Below are 13,411 nucleotides of genomic sequence, written 5' to 3' on the forward strand. Positions count from 1 at the left end.
TATTGTTTTATTTTATTATTAGTTATTGTTGTTAATCTCTTATTGCATCTAACTTTAAACTTTATCATAGATATAGTTATCTAGGTTCTATACGTAATAGATGATATCATAGGCATCAGAGATGATACATAATAGGTATTATCTATTATGTATAGAAAAAAAAAAGTGCAGAAACAGTCACTGACCAAGATGGTCTTAATGTTTCCCATTGCCTGACTAATCTTTAGACAGGGTTCTTTCTGATCGTTGGCCTCTGACCTATTTTTAGACCATTTTCTTTAGAAAACTTGCAAATTGTAAATTTTTTCTGCTCTTTTAAGATGTAAATCTTCTGTCCTCTTATCAATACTAGAATGCAGAACCATCTTCCTCAATAACCTGGGTGCCAGCTCTTTGAAATGCAATAATTAATAAACTAGAACCTTTTCTTATCTCCTACTCTGACTTCCCTAAGCACCAATCAGCAAACACAGATGATACAACCATATTGACTAACATACAGTGCTTTTCCACTTAATGACCGCTGTGCTTAAAATCTCTCCTGCTGTTTTTTCAGTGACATTGAGCCCTCTCTTTTGCTGCCCTATTACAGTAGTCTTAAATAAAGTCTTTTGTTTCTGTTTAACTCTGTCGGATGCAAATTGTCTTCAATATTAGTTGAGTTTTTGACAATTATATGTGCCCATGTAAACACTATAAGAAAATATACAACATTTACGTTACCCTAAAAGGTTACCTTGTGACACTTTCCAAACAACCCCCATTGACCTCTTGCCCAAGATAATATTGATTTGCTTTCTGTCTCTATTAACTGGATTTTCTAGAATTTCATAGAAATTGAATTATATCATAAATTCTTTTGTCTGGCTCTGCTCTTTCTACATAAAGTTTCTGAAATTCATCAGTGATATTGTGTGTTTCTTAAGTAATATTCCATTGTTACAGGTATGCTGCATTTAAAAAGTTAATTTGCCAAGGGGCACAGTAGCTTGTGCCTAGAGGTGGAATCATTTGAGCCCAGGAGGTTGAGACCAGCCTGGGCAACATAGGGAGACCCCATCTCTACAAAAAATACAAAAATTAACTGGGTACGGTGGCGTGTGCCTGTAGTCCCAGAGACTGGGGAGGCTGAGGTAGGAGAGTTACATGAACCCAATGAAGTCAAAGCTGGAATGAATTGTGATTGCACCATTGCACTCCCACCTGGGCAACAGGGTGAGACCCCATCTCAAAACAAACAATTACAACAACCCCTCAAAACCCCAAAAAGTCAATTTACCTATCCATGGATATATGGGCCCTTTTGAGCCTTTTCAGGCCATTATGAACAAAGCTCCATGAATATTTGTGTGCAGTTATTAGTATGAAATTTTTTCATGTCTCTTGACTACCTAAAAATGGGATAACTGAATTATATTTTACATGTGTGGAAATGAGGACTAAATTATGATTTTTTTAATCTTGCCCAAATTCCTATTTAAGGGGTCTGGGGAGTCATGTTCTACAAATCATAAATTCCTATCAGATGGGTTTTAAATTAACCCTGTATATCATGATTTATGTTCCAACCTAACTCTGGCATAATATTAGGAGACAAGAAAATTAAAATACGTTACCCCAAAACATGTTTCTTTGCCGTATTTTGAAATGGCCCTGTAAAGCTTTTCTTTGTGGGGGAAAATTTTTATCTGTAAAGAATCTCTATTAACATAGCTGGATCTTTTTCTTCCAGACCCTCTCAATTCTAAAGAGATTAACTAAGATCTGTATAGGAAACATTTCCCACCTGTTGTCTCTAAGGGCAGCCATTACAAGACTTCAGAAAAACTTTGGTCCCCACAATCTTTACCTTAACCTGAACATTCCCTTTCTGTCTACCCCAGGTCTTTAGACAAACTCAGCAAATTATCCACCACAAAATGTTTAAATTTACCTATCGCCTGGAAGCTCCTGCTTTGAGTTGTTCTGAATGTCTGGACTAAACAAATGTATTTCTTAAATGTATTTTATTGATGTCTCATGCCTCTCTAACATGCATGAAACCAAGCTGCGCACAAAGGACCTTGGGTACATGTTCTGAGGGCTGTGTCATGAGCCATGATCACTCATATTTGGCTCAGAATAAATCTCTTCAAATGTTTTACAGAGTTCGACTCCTTGCATGGACAATAATATGGCGCCCAAACACGTAGGGCCTCAGAGAAGACTCAGGTTGCTGAAGGAGTATCTGGAAATCAGAGCTAATCAGTACCAGCTGGGGCCTTAGAGAAGCTTCAAGTTGCGGAAGAAGTATCTGGAAATCAGAGCTAAGGTAACAGCTGGAGCCCGTTGAAGCCTCACTGAGTTTGTGCTTCTCCTCCTTGGGAACGGGTAAGTCCTCCTGAGCTTCCTACCTCCTGTTTTGGTTGATGTTTCTTGATTTATTCTGGACTGGTTTTTCTTCTAGGAATTTGTTGTTTAAGCATCCTAGCTTGAGTTCAGAGTTGCGTTTCTTTCTTTCTTTTTTTTTTTTTCCAAGATGCAGTCTTACTCTGTTGCTCAGGCTGGAGTGCAATGACATGATCTGGGCTCACTGCAAACTCCGCCTCCTGGGTTCAAGTGATTCTCCTGCCTCAGCCTCCCGAGTGCCTGGGATTACAGGCGCCTGCCCCCACACCCAGCTAATTTTTTGTATATTTGGTAATAATGGGGTTTCACCATGTTGGCCAGGCTGGTCTCGAGCTCCCGACCTTGTGATCTGCCTGCCTCTGCCTACCAAAGTGTCGGGATTACAGGTGTGAGCCATTGTGCCTGGCCTGGAGATCCATTTCTAAAGGCACTCCTCAATTGCTTTTCTCTCAGAATTAATCTTAATTTGGTTTATCTGTGCACATTTGCGTGAGGAATCGAACTGTCATTTTCATCCACAGCTCATCAGTTCCTCCTTTAAAAAAAAAATAGTAGGAAAGAAATAAAGAATATGGAGAAAACAAGGAGAATAACCCCCTTTTGAGCACTCTGTAGGTTTTATGGCACCTCTACTTTCCAGAGTTTATGTAAAACGGAGCTAGTATAGTCTTTGTGCACATTTACATTAAGGAAAGAGAGCCCGAAAGTCGACCCACAAACTATAGAGTTCCTAAGTTCTATTTCTCTATTTTCTTTTCTGCCTGCCTTAAATCTGGTGTTACTTTCATAATGAGATTTAAAAAAACAGTTTGGATCTAGCTGCTTTTTTGCAAGCCAGCGAATTTATATTCATCTCATGGCCAAAGTACTAAAGTATACCTATAGAATCTTTGTATGTGTATGTGCATGTATGTAGATACGTGTGTATATATTTGAAGGCCTTTATAAATTGTATAATTTTATTTTCAATTGGCAGTTAAATCCATTTAATTTTCCTTTGGCATACCAAACTTTTTCTCCTTGTACCTTATGATGTAAATTTTGCTGAATGATTGTCACCTGAGTTGTTTCTTTAATATGCAAATTTAGGTCTATTTAGCTGACAATTGCTTAGCCTGGTGCAACATGTTATCAAGAATTTGAAAGTCTAAAATTGAAAAAAAAAAAAAAAAAAGGAAAAGGAGGTCTTTATGAATCTATAAAATGTACCTCTGTCAGCATGCCTAGATATGTCCATGTATTTATGTCATGCATACAGTGTTTCACTACTAAAATAAAAAAATAGGTAAAGTGCTTAAATCAGATTCATAAAAAAGACTAGTGAAATGCTTTTTCAAGTGTATATGACTTAAGTAAAATCTTTAATAAATAAGGTAGCTTTAAAATTATTGGTAAAATAATATCAGCAATGTTAGCATTTTGTTTGCATCCTTTAATCAAGTAGTTTCATGTTTATTCCTGCAGAATACTATAAGATTTGCCATAAGGCAAAGCCCAGCCCAAGAAAGAATGATCTTTGCTTGTATATGCTTATGAAATATTGCTGGCTTAAAGAAAACAGCTAAATCCTGAGTTATTGGTATAAATATCCTTAAAATTAATGACAAGTTTTATTGCTTAAGTACCTGAAATTCAGTTATAAAAATGGTTAATAGGAAAGTAACTTTAAATATTAGCTATCATGGTTTTTATAAATAATCTAGGTAAACTAATAATCAGGTAAGTGTAATGAAGTAAATGCTTGTAAACAAACTTGTCATAATTTAGGATCTAAGGTTATTATTTGATATTAAGTATCTGGGTAATTTCCAATTTAAAAATTGTAGAAACACTTTTTAAAAATGTTGTTATTAAAGGTAAAATATCTTCATCTAATTCAAAGCTTATTTAAGGGTTATGTATGAAACAAGGAAAAGGAATCAGGAAATAAGAGATATAAAGAAAGTTAAAGATATAAAGAGGTATTTTTGGTAAAGAAGGTAAAAAGGAAAGTAATTTTATATAAGAAAGAATCTTGCATGGTGAATTTTTCCCCCTAAAATAAAACAACTGGGTTGTTCAAGAAAAAGGGATATTTAGGATAAAACAGAAAGACTAACCACTGTGAATGGTCTATTTAAGTCATAATTTGGTTACTAAAATAATTTTTAAAACGGTTGTATAATTCAGTTGGCTGTAATTAAAAAGAAACTACAATAATCTTTCTGGAGGTGAGTCTTTAATATTAAAAATACACTGATACAAAACTAAATAATTGATTAAAACAAGATTTTATTACAAATGTTGACTTATTTTTAATGCAAGAAATTTTTAAGTTTCTCAATTCTATAACCTCCTCTTTAGCATTCTTCAGACTGATATCTTAAAAGTATCACTCTTTCTCTTTTGAAAAGGCCTAGAATAATGGCTCTTTCCCTCACCTTTTGTTGGCTCCTGTACCTTGTACTAATTATCTAAAATAAGGGAAAGACTTTTTTTCTGAAAACAGGCAAATAACTATTTAAAACCAAAGAGTGTAATGTAAAGCAGTTGTTCAATTTTGTAGATTGGTATCATTCAGCTTTTTAAAAAATATCTTTACTGTAATAGATTGTAAAAATAACCACTCTAAGGACAAAATTATTAACTTTAAATGCTGTAGAATTTAAGAGCTTGTTTGGATTAATGTAAGACCCACACTCATTACTGAACAATCACCGAGTATATGTGTTCCAAATGCACAGGGTGTTCTTCCTAAGAAAGCAATCAGCCTAGTGGGCCACATAATGCCATTGTAAGGTCTGTTTGGCTTGAGAAGGGAATTGCCCAACTCTCCCTATAAAATACAAAGTGAAGTATCCCAGATGAAGCCGTTAATAAGCTTCATATGCAAGCCATGTTGGACTAGCTTTATGATAACTGGGATGTCCTCCTGCCAGATACGCTTGTTATCTAGGTCATGATAAATTTGAGGGTTACGGGGACCCCTTCTATATGGGTACCCCTCTGACAGAATTACAGGACTGTTTAAGAAGCCTTATCAAATCTGCTGTCCCTCATAGATCTGATAGATGTAACTCCCTGCTGGGATACCAACCCCTTTCATCAGAAAAGGTAAAATGGTCTAGGGGTAAAAAATGGTTCCTGAGACCTGAACATAAAAACATACAGTTTAATATAATTATAAAATTTAAGATGTTTAAACAAGCTTCATGTAAGGTAGTTGTAACCCCTTTTACCTAGAAGTCTTATGAAAATGGGTATTATTTCTAATTGGGGAATGTTTTTTCCATTTCTAGTACTATAAAAACTGAAGGCATGTCAATCGGCTCTTTAGGAAATGTTATGTAAACACACTAAATAGGAATTAGTACCGTCGTCTAAACCCACAAAATATAGGGTAAAGCTGGCGTTCTACTTGGGACAATTCCTCTGCTCCATAGGCCTTTATATGGAGCCTTTATCGGGGCTGGTGGAGAAAAACCGTGAGTGCCTTTCAATGACAATGACTGAACTAGAGAATTTCTACTTGATGGTGCATTTACTGTCTAGCTATGAAATATTAGCTGAAGCTACCCTTACGCTAATGGAAATAATGTTTCCCAAGAGAGTTCCGTGATAAATAAAAATGACTTACACAAAATCTTGCTACCTAATAAGCAGAGAGCCTTTTTTCTAGGACTAATTGTGAGGACTGCTAAATTCTACAGTGCCTAATAGTTCTCATGAGCTGTTTGGTTTGTAAATGGAATTTCCAAGGTAAACAAACATCTTGTTTTAAAAGCTGCTGCTCTGGCTAAAGAAGGGATAAAATATTGCGTTTTTAAAGTGTTTTTTTTTTTTTTTTTTTTTTTTTTTTTTTTTTTTTTTCTGAGACGGAGTTTCACTCGTTACCCAGACTGGAGTGCAATGGCGCAATCTTGGCTCACCGCAACCTCTGCCTCCTGGGTTCAAGCAATTCACCTCCCTCAGCCTCCCGAGTAGCTGGGACTACAGGCATGCGCCACCATGCCCAGCTAATTTTTGTATTTTTAGTGGAAACAGGGTTTCACCATGTTAACCAGGATGGTCTCGATCTCTTGACCTCGTGATCCACCCGCCTTGGCCTCCCAAAGTGCTGGGATTACAGGCGTGAGCCACCGCGCCTGGCTGCGTTTTTGAAGTTTGAGAACTTTAAGAACTCCTGTTATTTAAAAGTAACAATTAAGAAAATTAAAGCAAGCCAAGCACTAGGAGAAAATATTTGCAATAACTATACCTGACAAAAAAAAAAAAAAACTTATATCTATGAATTATTTTTAAAAAACCTGTTAGAACTAAATCAAATAATATAAAAAAGCCAATCAAATGAACAAAATATTTAAACTGATATTTCTAAAAAGAAGATATGTAAATAGCAATCAGTGCATGAAAAGATGAGAATGCAAATTAATACCACTATGCACCCATTTGAATTGGTAAAACTTAACAACTGACTGTATCAACTGTTGGTTAGGATGAGAAACAACTGGTACTGTCTTGTATCTGATGTGACTAAAAATGGTACAGGCACTTTAACTTAAAAAAAATTCAAAACTGTTTTCTGCTGTTTAAAAGAGTCGAACTCTGTAAAATATTTGAAGAGATTATTCTGAACCAAATATGAGTGACCATGGCCCATGACACAGTCCTCAGGGAGTTCTGAGAACATGTGCCCAAGGTAGTCAGGGAGCAGCTTGGTTTTATACATTTTAGAGAGGCATGAGACATCAATCAAATACATTTAAGGAACACACTGGTTTGGTCCAGAAAGGTGGAACAACTCAAAGTGGGGTCTTCCAGGCCATTGGCAAATTTAAACATTTTTGGGTGGATAATCGGTTCAAATAATATACTGAGAGGGGAGAAAGGTAGAAACTGGTCAGACAGGAAGTTAGGGTGTGTCCTCGGTTGAATTCTTTCAAAGAAAAGAACAGCTTGCAGGCACAGATAAAGAAACTTGCACAGGGGCCTTGCCTAAGACATGCCCAGGGCTGCACAGATAAGAAGGGCTACACTGATGACTTGCCCACACATACCAACAATGGAAAATTTCATCCCCTGATATATGCACAGTAAAAGGAACAAAGCAATATGGAGTAACTCAAGCTAAGGGCCCACATACCCACTAGGAGGATGGAATGAAGCTACCAGAAATTCACACCTTATGCAAATGAGATGCCAACCCCTCACTGGTTTCTTATAAAAGCCTTTGCATTCAAAAGCTTGTAAAAATGACAGTCAAAGTATTGTAAAATATGACCACCCATTTGGTCCCCCTCTCTACTGCGGAGAGCTCTCTTTTCATGTATTAAATTTTCATTCCAACATGACCCTTTGTGTCCACGCTACTTAATTCTCTTGGTCACGACACAAAGGACTCCAGGTAATACTTCACAATGAGAGACTGCTACATTATGGTGTATTGGCGAGACTGTAGCTATACTTCTTCATGTAAAATGTAAAAACCAGCCAGGTGAGGTGGCTCATGCCTGTAATCCCAGCATTCTGGGAGGCCAAGGCAGGTGGATCACTTGAAGCCAGAAGTTTGAGACCAGCATGGCCAATATGGCAAAATCTCATTTCTACTAAAAATGTAAAAATTAGATGCATATGGTGGCACACATCTGTAAAACCAGATACTTGGGTAGCTGAGGCATGAGAATCACTTGAATCTGAGAGGCAGAGGTTGCAGTGAGCTGAAATCATACTACTGCATTCCAGCCTGGGCAACAGAGTGAGAATCTATCTCAAAAATAATAATATTGATAATTTTATTTTTTACCAGTATATGTATCATTTCCAGAGTTCTGTATTGTTCATATAGATCCAAGAATCTATTTGATGTCATTTTCTTTCACCTAGAGAACTTCTTCCTGCAGCTCTCCTAGTGATAACTGTTTGATTTTTATTTTCTGAAAAATATCTGCATTTTGCCTTCAGTTTTGAAGGATATTTTTACTTTACATAAAACTTCTGGTTGACAATTTTTTATTTCCTGTTATTTCTTTAGAAATGTCTTCTCATTTTCTTCTAGCTTACATAGTTTCCAACAAAGTTTGTGGTTTCCTTATCTTTGTTTCTTAGCATTTAATGTGGCCCCTCCCCTGCTGCTTTTCTCTTTCAATGTTTTTCAGAAATTTGATTACAAGGTTATTTGAGCAGGTTTATTCTTTGTTTTGCTTGGTGTTCTTTATAGCGTTTTGGGTCTGTGGGTTTCATTTTCATCAAATTTGGAAATGTTTTAGAAATGTAATGTGTTTTGGCTGTGACTCCACCCAAATCTCATCTTGAATTGTAGCTCCTATGATTCCCATGTGTTGTGGAAGGAACCTGGTGGAGGTAATTGAATTATGGGAGTGAATCTTTTCCATGCTGTTCTCATGTTAGTGAGTAAGTCTCAGGAGATCTGATAGTTTTACAAATGGGAGTTCCCTTGCACAAGCTCTCTCTTGCCTGCCCTCATGTAAGAAGTCCCTTTGTAGTGCCAGGCATGATAGCTCACACTTGTAATCCCAGCACATTGGGAGGCTGAGGTGGGCAGATCACTTGAGGTCAGGACTTCGAGACCAGCCTGGCCAACATGTTGAAATCCTGTCTCTACAAAAAAAAAAAAAAAAAAAATACAAAAATTAGATGGGCATGGTGGCATGCACCTGTAGTCCCAGTTACTTAGGAGGCTGAGTCACAAGGATCACTTGAATCTGGAAGGCAGACATTGCAGTGAGCTGAGATTGTGCCACTGCACTCCAGCCTGGGTGAGGCAGTGAGACTTTGCCTCAAAAAAAAAAAAAAAAAAAGAAAGAAAAGAAAAAAATAAGTCCCTTTTCTCTTCCTTCATCTCTGCCATGATTGTGAGGCCTCTCCAGCCATGTGGAACTGTGAGTCCATTAAACCTCTTTTCTTTATAAATTACCCAGTCTTAGGTATGTCTTTATTAGCAATGTGAGAACAGATTAATATAGTAAATTTATACTGGTTGAGTGGGGTGCCTCTGTAAAGATACCAGAAAATATAAAAGCGACTTTGGAACTGGATAACAGGCAGAAGTTGGAACAGTATGGAGGGCTCAGAAGAAGACAGGCTGTGAGAAAGATTAGAACTTCCTAGAAACTTGCTAACTGACTTTGACCAAAATGCTGATAGTGATATGGCCAATAAGGTCTAGACTGAAGTGGTCACAGATGGAGATAAGGAACTTGTTTGGAACTAGAGTAAAGCTCACTCTTGCTCTGCAAAGAGACTGATGGTATTTTTCCCATGCCCCAGAGATCTGTGAAACTTTGAACTTGAAAGAGATGATTTAGGGTATGAGAGGAAGAAATTTCTAAATGGCAAAGTGTTCAAAAAGAAGCAGAGCATAAAACTTTGGAAAATTTGCAGCCTACAAATGAGATAGAAAAGAAAATACCATTTTCTTACGAGAAATTCAAACTGGCTGCATAAATTTACATAAGTAATGAGGAGCCAAATGTTAATTGCCAAGACAATGGGGAAAATGTCTCCAGGATATGTTAGAGGTCTTCATGGCAGCCCTACCTATAACAAGCCAGGAGGCCTAGGAGGAAAAAATGGTGTTGTGGGCCAGGGGTCTTGCTGCTTTGTGCACTCTCAGGATTTGGTGCCCTGTGTTCCAGATGTGGCTAAAAGGGGCCAACATAAAGCTCAGGTCATTGCTTCAGAGACTGCACGCCCAAAGCCTTGGTGGCTTACACCTGGTATTGGGCCTGTGGGTTCACATAAGTCAAGAATTCATGTTTGGGAATCTCTACCTAGATTTCAGAAAATGTATGGAAATGCCTGGATGTCCAGACAGAGGTGTGCTGCAGGGGCAGAGCCCTCATGGAGAACCTCTGCTAGAGCAGTGAGAAAGGGAAATGTGGAGTGCAAGCACCCACATAGAGTCCTCACTGGGGCACTACCTAGTAGAGCCATTAGAAGAGGGCCACTGTCCTGCAGAACCTAGAATGGCAGATCCATCAGTAGCTTGCAACATGTGTTTGAAAAAGCTGCAGACAATGCCAGCTTGTGAAAGCATCCAGGAGAGGGCTGTACCCTGCAAAGCCACAGGGGCAGAACTGTCTAAGACCATGGGAACTCACCTCTTGCATCAGCATGACCTGGACATGAGACATGGAGTAAATGAACATCATTTTGGAGCTTTAAGATTTGACTTTCCCACTGGATTTCAGACTTTCATTGGACTTTTAGCCCCTTTGTTCTGTCCAATTTCTTCTATTTGGAATGGGTGTACTTTCCCAATGTCTGTATCATCATTGTATCTAGAAAGTAACTAACTTGCTTTTGATTTTACAGGCTCATAGGCAGAAGGCACTTGCCTTGTCTCAGTAAAACTTTGGACTATGGACTTTTGAGTTAATGGTGAAATGAGTTAAGACTCTGGGGGACTGTTGGGAAGGTATAATTGTTTTGAAATGTGAGGACATAAGATTTGGGAGGGGCCATGGGAAGAATGATATGGTTTGGCTGTGACTCCACCCAAATCTCAGCTTGAATTATAGCTCCTGTAATTCCCACATGTTATGGGAGGGACCCAGTAGGAAGTAATTGAATCATGGAAGTGAGTCTTTCCCATGCTGTTCTCATGGTAGTGAATAAGTCTCATGAGACCTGATGGTTTTATAAATGGGAGTTCCCCTGAACAAGCTCTCTCTTGCCTGCCACCATGTAAGAAGTCCCTTTACTCTTTCTTCATCTTCTGCCATGATAGTGAGGCCTCCCCAGCCATGTGAAACTGTGAGTCCCTTAAAACTCTTTTCTTTATAAATTACTCAAACTCAGCTGTATCTTTATTAGCAGTGTGAGAACAGACTAATACAAAATGTTTTTAAAATTCTTATCCTGGCCGGGCGTGGTGGCTCAAGCCTGTAATCCCAGCACTTTGGGAGGCCGAGGTGGGTGGATCACGAGGTCATGAGATTGAGACCATCCTGGTCAACATGGTGAAACCCTGTCTCTACTAAAAATACAAAAAATTAGCTGGGCATGGTGGCGCGTGCCTGTAATCCCAGCTACTCAGGAGGCTGAGGCAGGAGAATTGCCTGAACCCAGGAGGCAGAGGTTGCGGTGAGCTGAGATTGCGCCATTGCACTCCAGCCTAATTAAGGAGAGTAAAACTCCATCTCAAAAAAAAAAATAATTCTTATCCTAACTCATTCTAACATACCCAATTATTCATATGTTAGGCCAGTTGATATGGTCTCACAAGTCAGTTAAGCACTAATCATTTTCCTATTTTTGTTTTATCTTTGCTTCAGTTTGGATTTTTCTGGCTGTATCCATTATATCTTCAATTTTAGTGACTTCTTTATTTGCATTAAATGTGCTATTAATTTTTAAATTAATTTAGTGAATTTTTGAATTTTTGGTATTTTTTAAAAAGTTTCATTTACTTCTTTTTAATATCTTTCATTCCTCTCTTGGTGTTGACATTTTTGTTTCAATTACCGAGCATAGTTAACATGTTTATAATACATGTTTAAATTTCTTTTTTCTAATTCGATCATCCTTTTCATTTCTATATCTGTTTCTATTGATTTTGTTTTCCCCTAATCATGTGTTTTGTTTTCCTGATTTTTGGCATGCCTAGAAATTTATTGTTGGATATTAGACATTGTGTATGTTAAATATCTGGATGTTGTAGTCTTTTTTATGGTGGGCAGTTACTTGTAGATAAGTCTGATTATTTCAAACTAGTTTTTAAGCATCCTTAGGCTAGGTCTAGAGTCATCTTTATGCTACAGGTAATTTATCACTGCTACTGAGACGTGACTTTTCTGGTCTCTCCACTAAATGCCCCGTTTGAGCAACAAGGACTCTCCATGTTTGCTGGCCAAAACTCAAGCATCTGCCTATGGAAGTGTGAATGCTAAGGATTGTTTAGCTTATAGCTAACCAGTTCTTTACTACCTGATATAGTGGAGAGGAGAAAAAATAAAAAGATCTGACCTTTTCCAGTTTCATACTGTGCATATGCAGCTTACCAGTAAGCAAAGACTCAACATGAGCAATATGCACATCTACAAAGTTCTTTGCGTAGGTCTTACTGTGGAACCCTTCCCTACAATTTCCAGCTTTCCCAGACTCCCTGAATTTTTATTTTGGTTCATCAACTCACCTTCAAATCAGGAAAACTGCTGTGCTCTACTTACAATGCTTTTTGCTGGATCGTTATCTGGAATGCTCCTCCAGGCAGTAAATGGGTAATTATAGGATTCCTCTTATTTCTCTTGTTTTAGGAATCACAGTCCTTTTTACTTTTGTTCCATTTCTGGAAAGCCATAGTTTTCAATATTTTGTCCTATTTTCTAGTTGCTTGTGAAAGTGTAATTATAGTACTTCCATCATGTCCAATAGTAGAATTCCCTGTACCTTACTTTAAATTGCATTTTAGAGATTGTAAGTCAGTTACCAAATATAATGTTCATGTTTATCTAATAGTTTGTAATCTTTTAATTTATAAAATAATTGTGATAATTTAACCTACATATTAGAAATTACTTATTTTAATTAAGAAAGTATTTTAGAGAGAGAGAGATAATTATCATTTATTTCATATATAAAAGTAAAATTTTAATATTCAAATTTTATTTTAAATGGAAATTTTAATTACACTCTGGTCTAGCTGCAATAGCAACACATAACATAGAGTTACTTATAGTAACAGTCTCCTAGGACTATTTAAAGAATTTAACATTTTGTTTGAACAGAAGTCGTTATAAATATACAGCAGAGGAATTCTGATGTTCTATTACTAAAACATACTTCTAAACTTCTAAATATGTCATAAAACATCTACAAAATTTAAACATGAGAATAATATTTTTCAAAAGCCTACCTATACATATTTATTATTATTTGTCGAAAAGCAGCAGATCTCAAGTACACCACAGGGAAAAAAAATATGGTAGTGAGATATGGTATTTAATTAAATTCTGGAGCCTATAGCTTGGATATTAAATACTTGCACTGCATTTATTTTTTCTGAAATGGTGGAGTATTGCAT

At 37.1% G+C, this 13,411-nt stretch overlaps 1 long non-coding RNA gene across 2 annotated transcripts in view; it reads left to right on the top strand.

Annotated features, from left to right (window-relative positions):
• Nucleotides 1-13,411, top strand: part of LOC141584870 (uncharacterized) — a 400,256-nt gene that overhangs the window by 1,987 nt on the left and 384,858 nt on the right. For both annotated transcript variants that reach the window (XR_012518123.1, XR_012518122.1), the window contains exon 2: nucleotides 2,147-2,370. This is a non-coding gene — a long non-coding RNA (uncharacterized LOC141584870). The remainder of the gene's footprint in view (nucleotides 1-2,146; nucleotides 2,371-13,411) is intronic.

Source organism: Saimiri boliviensis, chromosome 6 (genome assembly GCF_048565385.1).
Source record: "Saimiri boliviensis isolate mSaiBol1 chromosome 6, mSaiBol1.pri, whole genome shotgun sequence".
In the NCBI taxonomy this organism is placed as follows: Eukaryota; Metazoa; Chordata; class Mammalia; order Primates; family Cebidae; genus Saimiri; species Saimiri boliviensis.